Genomic DNA, 17,592 nt, shown 5'->3' with positions numbered 1-17,592 from the left:
AAATGTAATTAGTTTCCTTATCTTGTTACTATCTCTCCAATTATCTGTCAAATCCTACTCCTCACTTTTCATGCAGCCATTACTGTAGTTCAGTTCCTTATCCCCCTCTTACCTGGAATATTTCAAAGATCTCCTTATTGGTTTTCCTACTTTAATGCTCTCTCTATTGCCATATAGCCTCTACATAGTTGACAAAATTATTTTCTTTGAGCAGTTTTTATTGATTATATGCTAAGCAGGGATGTCCTGGTAAATGTTTAACAACTTGCCCTAAAAAAAGGTACATATAGCACCCTTTTAATGATGATTATGATAAACAACAACAATAATAATAGCTAGATTTTATATAACACCCACTAGGGGCTAACAACTGAGCTAAGCGTTTATAAATTATGAATTTATCATTTTGTCTTTACACAATGTTTTGAGTTAGGTTCTACTATTCACTTGAAAGTAGAGGAAGTAGAGACAAACATAGGTTTAGTGACTTGTCCAAGGTCACACAGCTGGTCAGTTAGTATCTAACATTAGATTTTAACTTACATCTTCCTAACTCCAAGCCCAGCATTTCATCTACTGTCACCTAGTTATTTCTTTTGAGTTTAATCTGCATTATTAACATTGTCTCTGATCACTTAAGACTAGAAAATCAATAAAATAATAAGTCTTGATCTGTAGAATTTGTGGATTTCTAAGGTTTAAATTCTCACATGGAAAATTTTAACAGTGAGCTCCCATAAGCTAGTCATAGCTAGTTCCAATACAGCTCTTATTCTATCCTCAGGTTGATAGTTATTGTGCCCACATAATTGCTCAAGAGATTATGTCTTCCTTATTTAGAAAATAATCAAGAATAATTTACAGCAATTTCTGTAATCCCAGTTCTTTTGTTACACTACTGGGTTATCAAATAGCACCAATTCTTACTGAAATGGAGTAGACAAATCCTAGAGTTTTAGATAATTAAGACACTTTATTTTACTATTATATTCCTCCAAGTACTTGTGTGATGATGCTTTTTAACAAAACCAGGGGTAAGACAAGAAGATAAGATGGAGGGAGATGAAGAAGAAGTAGCATAACACAGTTTAGCCTTGTAGGTAGGGAACAGGAATGAGTTTTCAAATGCAGAACAACTCTTCTGTGTTTATGTATCCGGTGAGGCAGCTAGGCAGAGCAGTGTACCCAGCGACAGAAAACAAATTCAAATCCAGCCCCAGCACTTACTACTTGTATGACCCTGGACAAATCATTTAATCTCTGACTGCTTCTGTTTCCTTATTCGTAAAACAAGGCCAATAATAGCACCACAGTTGTTTTGAAAAAAAAATGGACAATATTTGTAAAGGGCTTTGCAAACCTGGAATCTCTATATCAGTGCCAGCAATTTTTAATAAACATTTTTTTGGGGGATGGGACAATGGGGGTTAAGTGACTTGCCCAGGGTCACACAGCTAGTAAGTGTCAAGTGCCTGAGGCCAGATTTGAACTCAGGTCCTCCTGAATCTTTATCCACTGCGCCACCTAGCTGCCCCAATGCCAGCAATTTTTATTATCATCTTCACCATATCTCTCACCTTGAAATGGCTACTCAACACAAGCCAAAGCTATAATAAGGAATATCTACATTAGAGACTCTACTGGTGGCACATGCAGTTGCCAAGGCCTGGGTGAGGAGATGGCTTGTGAGGTATACAAGACCCATGGGTCATCAATCTCCATGGCAAAAGATTTGAGAACAATTCAAAGCTGTCGATTTTATATGGTGAAAGGGAACAGGATCATACCAACACCCCCATCATTTAAAGCAGTGTACCTGGTAGCTTGCTATAGTCTCTAATCATTTTCTTTCTTTGTTTTGTTTTGCTTTTTGACAATTAAAGACTAAAGTCAGTTACCTCTATTCAGATTGGGAGTTGAATGGCAATCATCACAGCAAATGAATACATAATTTGGGGAAAAGGCTAAAGAAGAACTTGAAACCATTAAAACACACACACACACACACACACACACACACACACACACACACACACACACACACACACACACACAAAACCAAAACCAAAACCAAAACCAAAAGAAACCTTCAGGTTTTGTCAGCCTTTCCTGATTTTTTGGGGTACTAGTGCCTTTGCTTTCAAAAACTGCCTTTATCTATTTTGTCATTATTTTTATTTTAGTATGCTTCTACATGTTTTTCTCCCCTGAAAATATTAAAATTCCTAAAGGGAAAAGACTGTTTCATCTTTTGTCTTTAGGTTCCCATACCAGGCACAGCGCAGTGTCTGGCACGTAGGAGAAAATTTATTGAGAAATAACTAATTCTCACTAAGCATCTATATTTATATTGATTGATTGAGAAAGTTAGGTTTTGTAGAGATTGTCAAACAAATGAAATCAGAGATCCATCAAAGTATACATTGTTAATGATAAACTGTAGCCTGAGCTCTATAAAAGTATCTTATTCACTTCTCTGCCATTCTTCCCTCCTCCCAAAAAAGTATTTTCCAAAAATGTACATTTCACTGCCTTAAAAGCAAAGATGAATTTCAATATTTTCTTTCGTTTCTTAAAAAATAAGTCAAAATAGATAACTTCTGTTATTCTCACTTATTTTTATCTAAGATAAATTATTTTCTCCTATTTTCCAATTCTGGCAAAATGGGGGAAAGTAATTAATAGTTTAAAATTATTCCTTTGTTTTAACCATTTCTTTATTCTGAAGTCCCTGCTTCCTGTAAAAGAAAAAAAAAGGTGATTTTGATTTATCATATATTTAAATAATTAATTTCAAATTATATAATTTGGGGAGAATATAGAAATAAATAAACCCAGAGAAAAATCTTAATACATTAACATTATTAGGAATAAAAAGAAAATTTTTAGGGAAACACAAGGAAAATTTATTTATGGAAAGAAGGTTTTTGTCCCAGCAGAGCAATGAAAATGGGGAGAGAATGATAGCACTGATAAATGAAATCCACAGATAATGCCTAAATCTCATTTTAGAAAATTATTACAACTATCTATAACAGAGAATTGAATGATACTAGTTCTACCTTTGTAATGACCCCACCCACCTTCTAGTGGAGGCATTAAGAAGTCACAAAATGACTAATAGGGAAGCAACAGGAGTGAAAAGAGTAAGAGGACTAGATAAGCCACTCTTAGGTGCTCAACTACTGGGAGTATTGACATTTGACTATAGTTCCTATTTGGTCTCACTTTCAATTCATTTCCTTATCTTTAGAGAGGAGATATTCTTCAAAATCATTCATTTAATCTGCATTTTTTTCAGTTCTATTTGCTTTTAAGTTTTATGGATGCTTAGATTTAGATGAAGAGAGGTAAATTTTGATTATGTCTGAGGCATTGAAGGCCATTAGTATGCTTTTCAGAAATATAGCCTACTATTTCCTGACATAACTAATCATATCTTTGTTTTTATGAATTAAATAAATTAATCTACCTAACCTTAGAGAAATTGACTGTGGTGCCTCTGTGAGATTTAAAATCGGATATAAGAGCATTAAACTCCCCCTTTAACTTTTCCCTTATATATCTCCCAGACCACTAAGAAAAAGAAGCCTCTGAGCTTTAATCAGTGAGGGATTAGCTTTTATTGTTTGGGAATTAATTAGACAACAAAAAGATGATACTGATTAGGGAAAAAAGAAAGTAGAAATACAAATGAATAATCTTAGATCTAAGCTTAGTCTATATTCCATTATAAAACTCACCGAATCCCAAAACTGCCTGCCAGGCCGAGAACCAGAGCCGACCACCAACGTGTGCACTGCCACTGCTAAGCTGAGAAGCCAGAGTGAGAGAGCAATGACTTCCATTCCACCCTCAGTTTTTAAACTGCTGTCCCAGAATCACGGCATACTTGGCCAGCTCTTCGGGCAGCAGCAGGCACAAGGCTGTTCATCATGGTCTCCTCCCCAAAAGGGCAGTCCTTCAAAAGCCACTTCAGTAGCATGTGCTCAACTCTCAAATGATTAAGCTAAAACTTCCGTTTTTACCACACCTCATCATGATACAGAAGTGATACTAGGTTATTGACTAATATTCCAGGAAAGCATAGAGGGTTTTTTGTTTGTTTGTTTGTTTTTTATTTAATTTTTTGTATTTTTGTTTGTGTTTTATTTTGCTGGTGTGATGTTTAAAATCTATATTGTGTGATCGCCTTAAATTAGAAGCTTCAGCACCATTCTTTGGGCATTAAACATTTATTAAAGCATACAGATATTTACAAGGAGTTCAGAAAGTTAACAAGTCCTACCTAGCCTAGAGTTCCATCCTGGTTGGGTTTTGAATATCTGCTAAATCCCATTATTTCATCACATTCCCCCCTTTGTTTCTTCTAGGAACAGGTGTTCCTTGATGAAACAGAAAAAAAAAATAATTAAGTCTTTGGAAGTCTTTTCTCAGTTCTTTTGTCTTCTTGGAGTGGTAAGATGTCATCAGGAGGAAACTGGATTCTGGTCTGGAAATCTGGGCTCTGGATTCTGGACTGGAAAGCTGGATTCTCTTTTTTAACTGTTTGAATTGCTGGATTTTTGACTAAACCTTAGCATAGCATTGTCAATGATCAAATTTAATACATTCCATTACATTCCCTCCTTTATATAATACAGGGTCTTGGCATTTAAATGGCTGACTAGGAATTGCAGGTGCCAGAATACTCTGCCTAGGGCCATCGGGACTTTCCTCACGTGAATCAAAGATATAATTTGCAAGTTCCTTAATCCTATCTACTGTTAGAGTTCTCCAGTCTGGACATTGTGTCAGAAAGTATCTTCGGATTTCTGGCAGTGAATTATAAACAAATGTGTTGAGAATGATATAGGAATCCCTTAACTCTACTGGATCCAATCTGGTGTACTGTCTAGCGGCCTCACAAAGTCTATCTCAAAATCTGTTTGGTCTTTCATTAGCCTCCTGAGGTAGGCTTAAAAGTTTCTGACAGTTTTCCGGTTTTCTAAAGCAAGATTCCATTCCCTTCAGAAGTGTTCCTCTAGCATCTTTTAATTCTTGGAATTGCCTATTGTTATTATAATTCCATTCCAGATCCTTTAGAGGCCATGCCACAACAGCCTGACCCTTCGCAACAAGGGCATTTCCTGCTGAGATAATATCTACAATCTCAGCCTGGGATAGTAAAGTTTCCATAAGGCAAGTAACATCAGCCCAAGTGGGTTGATATGCATTAAATATAGTCCTTAACTGTGAAATTACAGTGTTTGGATTTTTCTCAGAACTAGGGATGATTGTTTTCCATGCGCTCAAGTCACTTGGTTTAAAGGGGCTATGTTTTCTAACTTGAATCGGTGCTCTTTTTTTGGTATGTTCTATAGCTTCCTGAAGGGGGAGCAGTTTATGTTGATCTGATTCTAAAGATTGGTTAATATCTGTTTCTGAACTGGGCTTATCTCCAGCAGAGGGAGCTATCCTAGCATCTCTCTCACCACGTGGCATTCGTTTTTTCTCTTTCCACATCACAATATTACTAATAAAGAGGATTAAAATTATAATCACTAGATCTATGATTATATTTTCAGGGTAAAATTCAAATTTATCTATGATACTCTCAGTAAAATTAAACATATGCCTGGTGGAGGGAACAGATTCTCTTACTGCATTATGCCAAAGGTTTTGTCCTACATAGATGATGAAAAAGCCCTTAAGACAACGAGAAAAGACTGAGTAGGCCATCTGATTGAATCTGGACATTAAGTAGTCCTAAAATTCTCCAATGAGGAAAAGCATCAGGAAAAAAAAATATTCAAACATGTTGCCCTTTAAAATGGACTGGTTTTTCTCATGAAGTAAGGCTTTTAGAGGCTTAAAGCAAGGGAGATTAAGCTGTGGTAAAGCGGCTTTTAAAGGACCACCCCTTTTGGGGAGGAGACCATGATGAACAGCCCTGCACCTGCTGCTGCCTGGGAGAGCATGGCCAAGCATGCGATACTTCCAATACTTCCTGGACGCCAACTTAAAAACTTGGTGGTAGAATGGAAGTGACTCGGTCTCGTGGACACTCTCCAGCTTGACAGCCCATTCTGATGATTGGCTCTGGTTCTCAGTGGCGGCACGCGTTTGACTCTGGTCCTCAGCCTGAGAGGCAGTTTTGGGATTCGGTGAGTTTTATAAAAGAATATAGACTTATAAACAAAAGTTGAGAACTATCTTTACATGTAATGGAAAAAATAAAATACCTCATACATTAAAAAAAAAGAAAAAAAAAAGAATATAGACTAAGCTTAGATCTAAGACTATTCATCTGTATTTCTACTTTCCTATTTCCCTATTTGGTATCACCTGTTTGTTGTCTAAACAATAAAGGCTAATCCCTCTCTAATTAAAGCTCAGAGGCTTCTTTTCTTACTGCTCTGGGAGATATATAAGGGAAAAGTTAAAAGGGGGAGTTTAATGCTCTTATACTCAATTTTAAATCTCACAAAGCAAATGAGAGAATGTCAGTGAGGGGAGGTAAGTGAAAGTCCACCAAATTAGCCAGCTGGTGACCAAACTCGGGAGGATGGGAGGGTCCTTAAGATCCCTTCGTGGTCACCAAACTGTGATGTTTAAAATCTATATTGTGTGATCACCTTAAATTAGAAGCTTCAGCACCAGTCTTTGAACAAGGAGTTCAGAAAGTTAAGACAAAGAAGTCCTACCTAGCCTAGAGTTCCAGCCTGGTTGAGTTTTGAGTATCTGCTAAATCCCATTATTTCATCACACTGGGCAGTGAGGGTTAAGTGACTTGCCCAGGATCACACAGCTAGTATCAAGTGTACTCCTGAATCCAGGGCTGGTGCTTTATCCACTGCACCACCTAGCTGTACCTGAAAGCATAGAATTTTAGAAGACATTGTCATGCCAGGAAGGTCTATAAGCTAGAGCCTACACTTGCTTTCCAAGAATCAACTAAGTAACTTGATAAGCATCACCAATAGGGAGGCCTCTTGGTGAGGAATTATTTGGCCATGTTAATACAAATCTACATATAAACCACATCCATTACAGAAAAAAATAGGAATATCTTTCACAAGTTAAATTTATTCCTTAATAGTTTGTTTCATAGATTTGGAAGGGCAACAAATCTAAGACTGATATGTAAATGAACAGTTATGTTGGCCAAACAGCTGATTAGCCAATTGCCTGAAAGACCACTCTTGGTTTTACAATTCACATAGAAGTTGTGAACTTTTTTAATGATTTGGGGGATTAATTCAGTAAACATAGTTCTCTCTCAGTGCAGTTTGATCTTCTAATGAATTGTTGGAAGGAATCCCATGATAGTTAGCCAAAATACTATTATTGCCCTCCTACTAGGAAAAGTATATAGGTTTCTTCTGAAGGAACACTATGCATACTACAAGGTGGGCCAAAAGTCACCAAGAGGTTTCAATAATTAATAAATCCTTTATTTTTTGTTTTTAATTGATAATACCATAGTATCATATATAGTAAATATAGAAAATAAATTTACATTATCTATGAAAAATCAAATCTCACAAATGGCAAAAAATGAAGAAAAAATAATTTTCAAAAAGTTATTAAAATATTATGACTTTTGGCCCACCCTGTATTAAATAAGTCATTCAATTGAATTCTTTTTTAAAAAAGTGGTAGCACTTCCAGAGAATAATTTGGATTTGCTTTATTGTGTCTTGATTTCTCATAAAGTCATTAGCTTCTATTTACTCAATCCTACTTTTTAAGCAATGATTTTCTTCAAAGAGCTTTTGTACCTCCTTTTCCATTTGGCCAATTTAGCTTTTTAAAATGTTGACTTTTTTTCATGTACCTCCTTCATCATTCTCATTTCTCTTTCCACTTTTTCCTCTACCTCTCTTGCTTTTCCCTCTACCTCTTACTTTATCTTCAAAGTCCTTTTTGAGTGCTTCTATGGCCTGAGACCAATTCATATTTTTCTTGAAAGCTTTGAGTGTAATAGCCCTGATATTGCTATCCTCCAGAGAATAATTATTGGTATTATCAGACTTTATATTGACAGGCAACTCATATTCAAACTAAAAGATCAATCACTCAAGTATTTACTAAGTGACTACACTGTACTAGGAACTGAGAATGCAGTATAACAAATGAAACAATTCCTTCTCACAAATATTTAACATTATAATGGGAAAGGAAGGAAAGTAGGTAATAGCAATCATCACCTTGGATATCAGTTATAAGTTCCTTATGTTTAATGACTTATTTAACAACTTAAAATAATAAGGAAGAGGGCCCTTAAAAATCTTTCTGAGACAGATAGAAGACAACAGTGTGCAAATCATTGCAAAGCTTTATGGTTAATGAAACATAACAGTCATTTTTGTTATATAATCTTTGTTGTCTTAAAATAGACAGTTGAAGAGTCCCAAGAGTAAGTTTAAGTTGTGCTAAAACTGTATTTAGCCCTGTGATGTTCACTATTGCTAATAGGGGTTGTGTAGATAATTATCTCTAAGTTGTTATGCCTCACACTCCCCAGTAATTGCTATCTTGAAATATATTGCCTATCATTAAATAGCTTTGAAAGCAGCTGTTTTCTGGGCTCTGTTTTCAGTCTTCAAAGCTTATGACATTTCTGTCAAAGGAAAAGAAGTTAAATTACAGAACTCTGTATCAGTCCATTATGGAATATGTTATTGCCATTCACGCAATAAACACTCTTTTATTAATCCACATCAGAAAGATATCTAAAAATATTTATTGTGTCTCTTTGTTATGACTGGAAAGCATATATGTGTAGTAGCATCTGTATGTTCATCAGAATCATACTTCTCAAGTATATCTGACTGTTGGCACAACTGTGAAATTAAAGAGGTTTGTCTTTAGAGTGTTCATCTTACCTTTTTGTACATTTTATTCCCTCACTCACTCTTTAAGATACTCCATGAATTACCTAGTTACAGCTTGCTCTCAGAGAAGAGTCTAATATCAGCCATTTACAACTTGGTATAAATTTGAGTCAATGTGTTAACTTTCCCAAGAGTGTTTGTCATTTAAGACTTATCTTAAAGTAAAGAATAAAGGTCCATGTTTCTGAGTTAAAAGTGACTTATGGTTTCAGATGTCAGAAAGTAGACTGGGGAAGTTATTTCAGAGTAAAGGGGATGATTTTCAAAATTCTGAAATAAAATAGGTTTAATAGCTACTATTCTAACTCTATAAAACTGACCCTTTTTCCAATGTTAGCAATCTGACTATTTAGCATAGTTGAAAAGTATCAGATTATTACTCCCTAGACATCTTCTTCATGCTACATGCTCCTGTGCTCCAGCCTCTACCCCCCAACTTGACAGTCTAAACTGTTGATCTGGGTTATAGGTTTCTGAAAAGTGAACATTCATCATATATAGCCTTGAGAAACCATAATATCTATGGCTAGTCTCATTCCCCATCTCCATAATTTCCTTTACATGCGAAAACAGTAATCAAACTAACTCTACAAAAATAATCCTCCCTGGCCACTTCTCCCCAAAAAGTTAATGCCTAATTTTTATGTGTTAATTTAATGTGTGTTATTTTTTAATGCTTCCATTAAAATGGAAGCACCTTGAAGCTGAGCTAAGGTAGCAGGTTATCAGGAAAAAGTTCAGCTGAGCCAACCCCTTCCTCCTACCCCCAACATCTCCAGACAGTTCTAGAAAAGGCACAAAACCAAGTCCTAATCAAGAAACCAAAAAGAAAAAAAAATCAAAGTGAGTCATTTTTCCCCCATTCAGATGAATAGAGGGACATAGCCAGAGGGGTCTGTGAGCACTTCCAGGAAGTCTCATGGAACATTTCAGTGCACCAGAGAAAGAAGGGGTTACAAATTCTGCAAAGATGAGCCCATACTTGTGTGAGGTATATGAATAGATTCCAATTAGCAGCCCTGTTTGTCATCCCCCATTTGTGGTTCATAGATCCAGAGATAACTGGGGAGAAACTTGTGTTTATGGGCAGTGTTCTCAACTGAGTGAAGAGCATGTTCAGAAGCAAGTAGGACTCTAGGAACAGCTCCAGCCTCCAGCCCAGTACAAAACTTGCAGTAATATAAATATAAAGGGCAGCCTAAAATTCTGTCACTGAACCACCAGAGCTTATCAACTAGCTGATAGTGGCTAAGTACAGCCTTAGTCTAATGATGCTCCAAACAGAAAAAGCCCGTAGATGTGTTGCTCAGATACTAACACAGGTCAGTAACTTTTAGAACACAGGCCAAGAAGGCAGAATTTAGATTATTTGTAAGATAGCAGTGAATATATTTCCATGGGCTACCTTTCAGGGCAGCTTTGAACATCAAGCAAAATTAATTATGTAGAATTCTATATAAGCCATAAAATGAAAGTTAATTAATAAAGGAGCAAAAACAGTGATAATTATATCATTAGAGATCACAAAGAGTATCCAGAAGGAAGGGGTTTTCCACAGTTATTAGTTGACCCAATTGTCTACTAAAACCCACATACGTTGCTTACCCAAACTATCTAGTCCTGTCTTCTCTATCCTGTGCTTATATAGTTGATTTGTTTAAGCCAAATGCAAGGTTTTACACCTCTTTCTATTAAATATAATCTAATTAGCTTTGAGTCTTAGCTTTATATTGAGTGTTCTAGTACACTCTGTACTATACAGTGTTCTAGTCTAATGAAATAATTTTCAATTTGGACATTGTTTTCTAATATATTAGCTGTTACTCTCTGTTGTCTGCAATTTGCAAATATGACCAATCAACAAGTATTTATTAAACTCTTAAAATCCCACATACTATGATAATCTCTTAGGGATACAAAGACAAAACAACAACAACAATAAAATCACTCTTATGCTCAGATAATATGTTCTATCAGAGTAAAGAATATCTACACATTTGGCTTATGTAAATATATACAAATAAAGACAAGGCAATTTGGGGGGACTCTATCACTTGAAAATAGGATCAAGAAAGTCTTCATTTGCTGGTAACACATGAATAGATTTTTAAGGAAGAATAGGGATTCTAAAAGATTAAAGTAAGAAGGGATTATATCCTAGAAATCAGGGCCAAACCTTTCAAAGGAATGGAGATGGGATATGGAGTATTATGAATTAGGAAGAGGAAGAAGGTGAGTTTGGGATTATGAGAAGGGGAATAGTATATAATTAATCTGGAAAGGTAAGCTAGAAATAGGTTGCTGAGCTTTTTAAATGACCAAAAGACAAATTTGTATTTGATGCTAGAAGTGACGGGTAGTCACAGGAATTTATTGAGCTGGGTTGTAACATGGTTAATCCTGCCCATCCATCAGTCTACAGTCAACAAGTTTTTATTATGCCTTTCTTTTTGTGTGTTTGCCAGGCACTGTGCTAAATTCTGGTGATAAAAAGAAAGGAAAAAAAAAAACAAAACCAAAAATCCCAGTCCTCATCTTTAAAGAACATATATTTTAATGAAGGAGAAAATATATAAATAACCAGGTACATACAAGATATGTCCAGATGAATATATCTTGGAAGTAAATGGAAAATAATCTGAAAAAGAATATTAGTAGTTGAAGGAATGGGGGAAAAGCTGCCTGCAGAAGATGGGCTCTACAGTGAGCCTGGAAGGACACCAGTAATATTAAGAGGCAAGGGTGAAGAATCTGAGCATGCCAGGCATAGGGGATAACCATTACAAATATAATATTTTGTTTCATGAATTGCAATAAAACCAATGTGACTGATGTAGAATGTGGAAGAGGAAATGAGGCTTGAGAAGGATAGGAAAGGATGAGTTTATGAAGATCTTTATATGACAGAAGACATCATATTTATTCCTAAAATTAATGGGGAATCCCCAGAGATCACTGAGTGGGAGGGAGGGTGGGTGTGACTTGTTAATAATTACATTCTAGTAGCCTCACTTTTGTAGAAGAGTGAAGGAAGGATTGAAGTGGAGAGAATTCAGGCAGATACCAATTAGAAAGGTATTGCAAAAATCCAGGGAAGATGTCATAAATAAGATTTTGAACTACTTTTTGGTTTTAAGAGTAGAGAGAAGAGGATGTATATGAGATAGATTGTCTAAGTAAAAACAACATGGTTTGGCAAGAGTTTGACTGGGTGAGGTGAGTGTAAGTGTGAAATCATGTTGCGATAGGAATTTTAAACTCAACATGTCCAGATCTCATTAGCTTTTTCCCCAAACCCATCATACTTCAGAATTTCCCTATACTGTTTAAAATAACCAGTTTTGTTTGTTTGTTTGTTTGTTTCCCTGCTAGAGGCTGGCAACTTTGGTGTCATTGTTGATTCTTCATTTTCACTTATGTCAAGTACCTTATAGCCTCTTGCTTGAGGTTTTGCAGTACCCCTCTAAGTGGTATTTCTGACTCAATTCTCTCTCCACTTCAATCCTTTTTTTTTTTACTCAGCTGTTAAAGTAAGCTTTCTCAAATGTAAATCTTCCTAAATCACCCATTCTCACTCCCACTCAGTGATGTCTTCTTTCATTTAAAATTCTCCATAACCTCATCTCTTCCTATCCCTCTTAAACCATATTCCCTTTCTAAAGTCTATATCCAACTCCACTGTGATTTAGGTATGTTGATGAAAACATATTCTGTCCAATAATTCACTAATTCTCAAATCTACAAATCTGTGTTCTCATCAAACTAACAACAATTTATTTTACCCTCTGCTGATAATGCGAAAGATTTTGCCAAATATCTCCAGAAGTTCACTGATCTGTCAATGTAGTAATTTGGTCCAAAAAAAAGGAATTAGGTTGGGCTGGCATGCCTGTTCTTGGTGGTCATGCTGACTCTTTTAAGTTATATTTATTTTTCTAAGTGCTTCTCAATCATTACTCAAATCACATAGTTTAAAATTTTTCAGGAAATTCAAGTTGAACTCACTGACCTGAAATAATTTTTAGTTCTCTGTCCTCTTCCCAATTTTTAAATTTGAGAAAACATTTGTTCATCTCTGGTCCAAAGGTAATTCAGTTCAATTAAACAAGCATTTTCCAAGCACCTGCTATGTGGTAAAGCCCTGTGTTAAGCATTGGAATATTAAAATAAAAAACAAATCAGCCTCTATCATCAAGGAACTCGTTTTTCCTGAAGGAAATCAAAATATACTTAAATAAGTGAATAAAGGATGTATACAAAGTAAATAAAAGTAACTGTAGGTATCATCAAATACTGTAATACCTGCAGTGAAAATTGAAGGAGTCAAGGATTCAAAGGGTCAGAGGTTAGGAAGGTTGGAATTACATGAGTGAGAGGCAAGACATAGAATCACATATAGATAATAAAAAGTAGAAAAGTTTAATTAGAATGAAGAATTTGTGAGGGAGTAATGAGAAGATAAGTTGGAGTCAGATAGCAAAGGACATGTATGTTAACCTAATGGCAAAGGAAGGCTACTGGAAGCTTCTTATCAGGGAAGTAATATAGTCAAACCTTTAATGCATTCATTCATTCAATAAGTATATCTTGTCACTAGACCCAAATGGCTCTGGAGGAGTGAGTGAAGCTCATTGGAAACTTTGAACAACCCTCCCTCACTTAAATACAATTCACTGCAAGTCATGATATCACCTTCCTATGTCAAGGTACTCTTCTAGAAGAAGAGCAAACAACAAAAAAATATTTATTAAACACCTACTATGTGCAAGACCTTTGCTAAGTGTAGGGAATACCAAAAAAAAGGCAAAAGATAGTCCCTGCACTCAGAGGTTACAATCTAATGGACTAGACAAGCAATGACAGAAATACAATGTTAGCTATGTATAGAATAAATAAAAAATAAAAGTGAAAGCTTAGAAATTAAGAGGGCTTGAGGAATGCATTAAGAATACTTTATTTTCTTTACCCTGGATTACTTGTTTTTTTTTTTTCCTTTTTTTTTTCAGGAGACAAAAACTGGTTTATTGCAGTATTCAGTGTCCCTGACATTGAGACAATGGAATCCACTATTAACGAGGCAGATCACTTGGTTGCCTTGGGGAGCAGGAGGGGGAAGGGATGACTAGCTCAACTATGAGCATGGTCCAAAAGTGGTATGGGCTGCTGGGAAGCAATGTGTTCCCTGTCATTGTCAGTCTTCGAGTGGAGGCTGGTTGTCCACTCCAGGATGCTGCAGAGGAAATGCCTATTTGAATGTTTAGGTATAGAAGATTATCAAAGTCCCTTCCAGCTCGGGGGTTTTATGATTCCAGTGATAAAGTTCCCTCTGGTCAGTGTGTCTTTCTGGGTCTTCAGGGTTTTAACAGAATTTAGGAAATGGTCGGTGGAGCAGGTGGGCAGGTTTGTCTCCTATGGTTTTCACTTTAGTAAAGACTGCTTAATTTGCCCCTTGGCAGACTGTAGAACCTGGGGCCCATTGCAAAAGACAGAATGAGCTGAGCATATCCTCTGGCCTCAGCTACTGTCAGAGGGGAAGCAGGTGGTTAGTGAATGCCTGGAGCAGGGAGCTTCATGCAGGCAGGATTAGCCTGGGAATGAAGGACCTGGGCCACACTCTGCTAAGACAGGACTCTGTCATCAACCCGGAAGTTCACTTTCTGGATTACCTGCTGGTGATCATTCCCCAGAATTACAACTCCATCCACAATCTCATTCACCACCAGGAAGGCTCCATCCATTTTCTCCACCAACTAGTGTTTCTCTATGTTCCTCTGTAATACGTGGTTCAGGGAATCAAACAGGCAAGTGAGAACTGACATGAGCATTAGTTCATTCTCCTGGGATGAGCCTACCACATACAGGAAAAGGTCAATGCTGCTCTTGTAGACAATGGTCATGCCCCCCAAAAAGGCAATCTCACTTTCAGTCCTATAAGGCTTATAGACATTTTTCTCCAAGGCTTTCTGCTCCTTTATGGAGGGGAATGTATCATCATAATACTTGGCCAGAAGCCGATATCCATCATTATCCAGGATGAAAACTGCTTTGACAGTGTAGAGAGATGGCTCCTGCAACTGCAGCCCAGGGGCCTCCATGGCTCCAGCACCAGCCCCACCTCCCCAACCTCCCTGCTGCCCCAGCTGCCTCTGGGACAGCCCCCTCCCCTGGGTGCCCATTACTTGTTTTCTTTATTTTCTTTCTCCCTGATTACTTGTTTACTTCTCTACCTTGCATCTGCTGTCCTGCCTGGTTTCCTAATTCCTTTTTGTGTGATGTCTTTATAGGATTAGATTATAAACTCTGAGGGTAAGAACTGTCTTTCCTTTTATTAATTATATCCCAATCACTTAGCATAATGCTTAGCACTTCATTGTTGTGTTTATGGGATTGGCAATATTTATTGGATTTAGCTTTTTTTGAATGTCTTTTATCTGGGCTATTTGCAAAGCAAAGAATCTCATCCTATGTGGTATTCTGCATAGTAATGTCTCTCATTTAATTAATATCCTTCTATTTCTTTGATGATAAGGTGAAGGATTGCAAAACAGGTCACCTTGAGTTGCTTTGCTCCTCAAAACATGTTATTCCAGTCCCATCTGCAGTTTCTGATTGGGTGTAAAGTAGTTGTGAGTTATTCACAATTCCTTTATATTTTAATGTCTTTCTCCTTTATTACATAATTTGTTGTTTGTCATTGGAATTGTTAAATTTAACCACTATGTCTTAGAGTTTTCAGCACAGAATTTTTGTCTTGTTTTGTTTTTCCTGCAGGTGACATGTGGTTCTTAAGACTGACTTCATTTTCTGTGTTCAGAATTTGACTGTTTTCTTGTATTATTTCTTTTGTTTGTTTGTTTGTTTTTCTCTTGTCTGTTCTTCTGGGAGACCTATAATCATTGTCTTTGTAAAACCTCACCGTAAATAGTATGGAAACAGCTTTAACACATAATACAGCTTTTGATACTTATAAAATAGATGTGTGCACATACATATGCATGTCTTTTGTGTGTACACACATAATACATGTGTGTATTATATAGCAACATCCTTCTGTCCTTCAGTGTCCATATGCTACAGCAACTTCATCAGTCAATAAGGACTTATTAAGAACCTGTTCTGTACTAAGCTCTGTGTGAAATGCTAAGAATACAGAGAGGCAAAAGGCAGTCTGTCCTTAGAGAGCTCACAATCCAATGGTGGAGACAATGAGTAAAAAAATATATACAAGGAAACTATATATTGGATAATTGGAAATAATTAACTGAGGGAAGGCACTGGAATTAAGAGGAATTTGGAGAGGTTTCCTGTAGAAGGTGAGATTTTAGGTTTAACTTGAAGGAAGCTAAGTAAGCCAGGAATCAGAGATGAGGTGAGAGAACATTCCAGACTAGGGCACAGCTGGAGAAATTGGCCAGAACTGAGAAATGGAGTGTTTCATTCATTGAAGAATAAGGAGGCCAGAGTTGAAGAGTCCGTGGGAGGGGATAGTGTAAGTTTTAGTGAGACTGAAAAAGTGGAGGGAAGATTTTTTTTTTAAACTCCACACAAATGATTTTGTATTCGATCCTGGAAATGGCAGAGAGACCCTAAGTTTATTAATTATGGAGGTAACAAAGTTGAACCTGCTACTTGCTAGTTGAGTTATGCAGACTAAGTTTTTATCTATGGGAGCCAAGATAACATCACTCTAGTCCACCCCAAGCCACTATAAAGACAAGAAGATTAAATTTCATACCATGCACCTTCATTCAAAAAGGTAGATTATTAAGTTATTAGGTAAAACAGAAAAAAAGGAAATTTTTCTGACCAAATGATGCAAAATTAATATTTTTTCCCTAAAACCTAGGCTGGAGATTTTAATGCAACATTAATTCTTAAATAAGATTTCTATCAATAGATTAAAACTCCCCAGGTAGGGAAAACAGGTAGAACAACCTATTGTCAGCTTTTGCCTGGCCAGCAGGCTTAACTTCCCCAGAGTAATTATATTTGCAGAAATTCTTTACTTTCTGATATCAATTCTTTTTTTAATAGAAACTATTTATTAATAGATAAGGCAGGGGGTGGCTAGGTGGTGCAGTGGATAAAGCACCGGCCCTGGATTCAGGAGTACCTGAGTTCAAAATCTGGCCTCAGACACTTAAAACTTACTAGCTGTGTGACCCTGGGCAAGTCACTTAACCCCCATTGGCCCGCAAAAAACAAAAAACAAACAAACAAACAAAAAAATAGATAAGGCAGCCAGTGAGGATGTTTACTTCTTCTTGGACACAACCACAGTGCGACCCCTGTGGCCTGTAGTCTTGGTGTGCTGGCCCCAGATTCAGAGACCATAGAAGTGCCAAAGCCCACAATGTGCCCGAATCTTCTTCAATCATTCCAGATTCTCATGAAGTTTATTGTCCAGACTGTTGGCCAGAACCTGGCTATATTTTACATCCTTTACATCCTTCTGCCTGTTAAGGAACCAGTCTGGAATCTTGTATTGTCAAGGATCCTGATAGCAATTCTTAACCTGTTTTGTTTCATGGATTGCTTTATTAGTCTGGTGAAGGCTATGGATGCCTCCACAACATGATGTTTTTAAATGCATAAGAATAAAATACATTGGATTAAAAAGAAAATAAATTGTATTGAAAAAGTTATCATTTTTAAAAATGTAAAATCAGCTCAGTGACCTCAAGTTAAGAACTTTTGGTTCAGGGTATGCCAG

The 17,592-nt window shown here is 36.6% G+C and overlaps 1 pseudogene; it reads right to left on the bottom strand.

Annotated features, from left to right (window-relative positions):
• Positions 1–14,297: 14,297 nt before the first annotated feature.
• Positions 14,298–17,257, bottom strand: LOC122747397 (annotated as a pseudogene).
• Between the last annotated feature and the right edge of the window lie 335 nt (positions 17,258–17,592).

The sequence above is a fragment of the Dromiciops gliroides genome, chromosome 3 (assembly GCF_019393635.1).
Source record: "Dromiciops gliroides isolate mDroGli1 chromosome 3, mDroGli1.pri, whole genome shotgun sequence".
NCBI lineage: Eukaryota > Metazoa > Chordata > Mammalia > Microbiotheria > Microbiotheriidae > Dromiciops > Dromiciops gliroides.
Note: the sequence above shows the minus strand (reverse complement) of the source record. Positions and strands in the feature narration are given on the sequence as shown.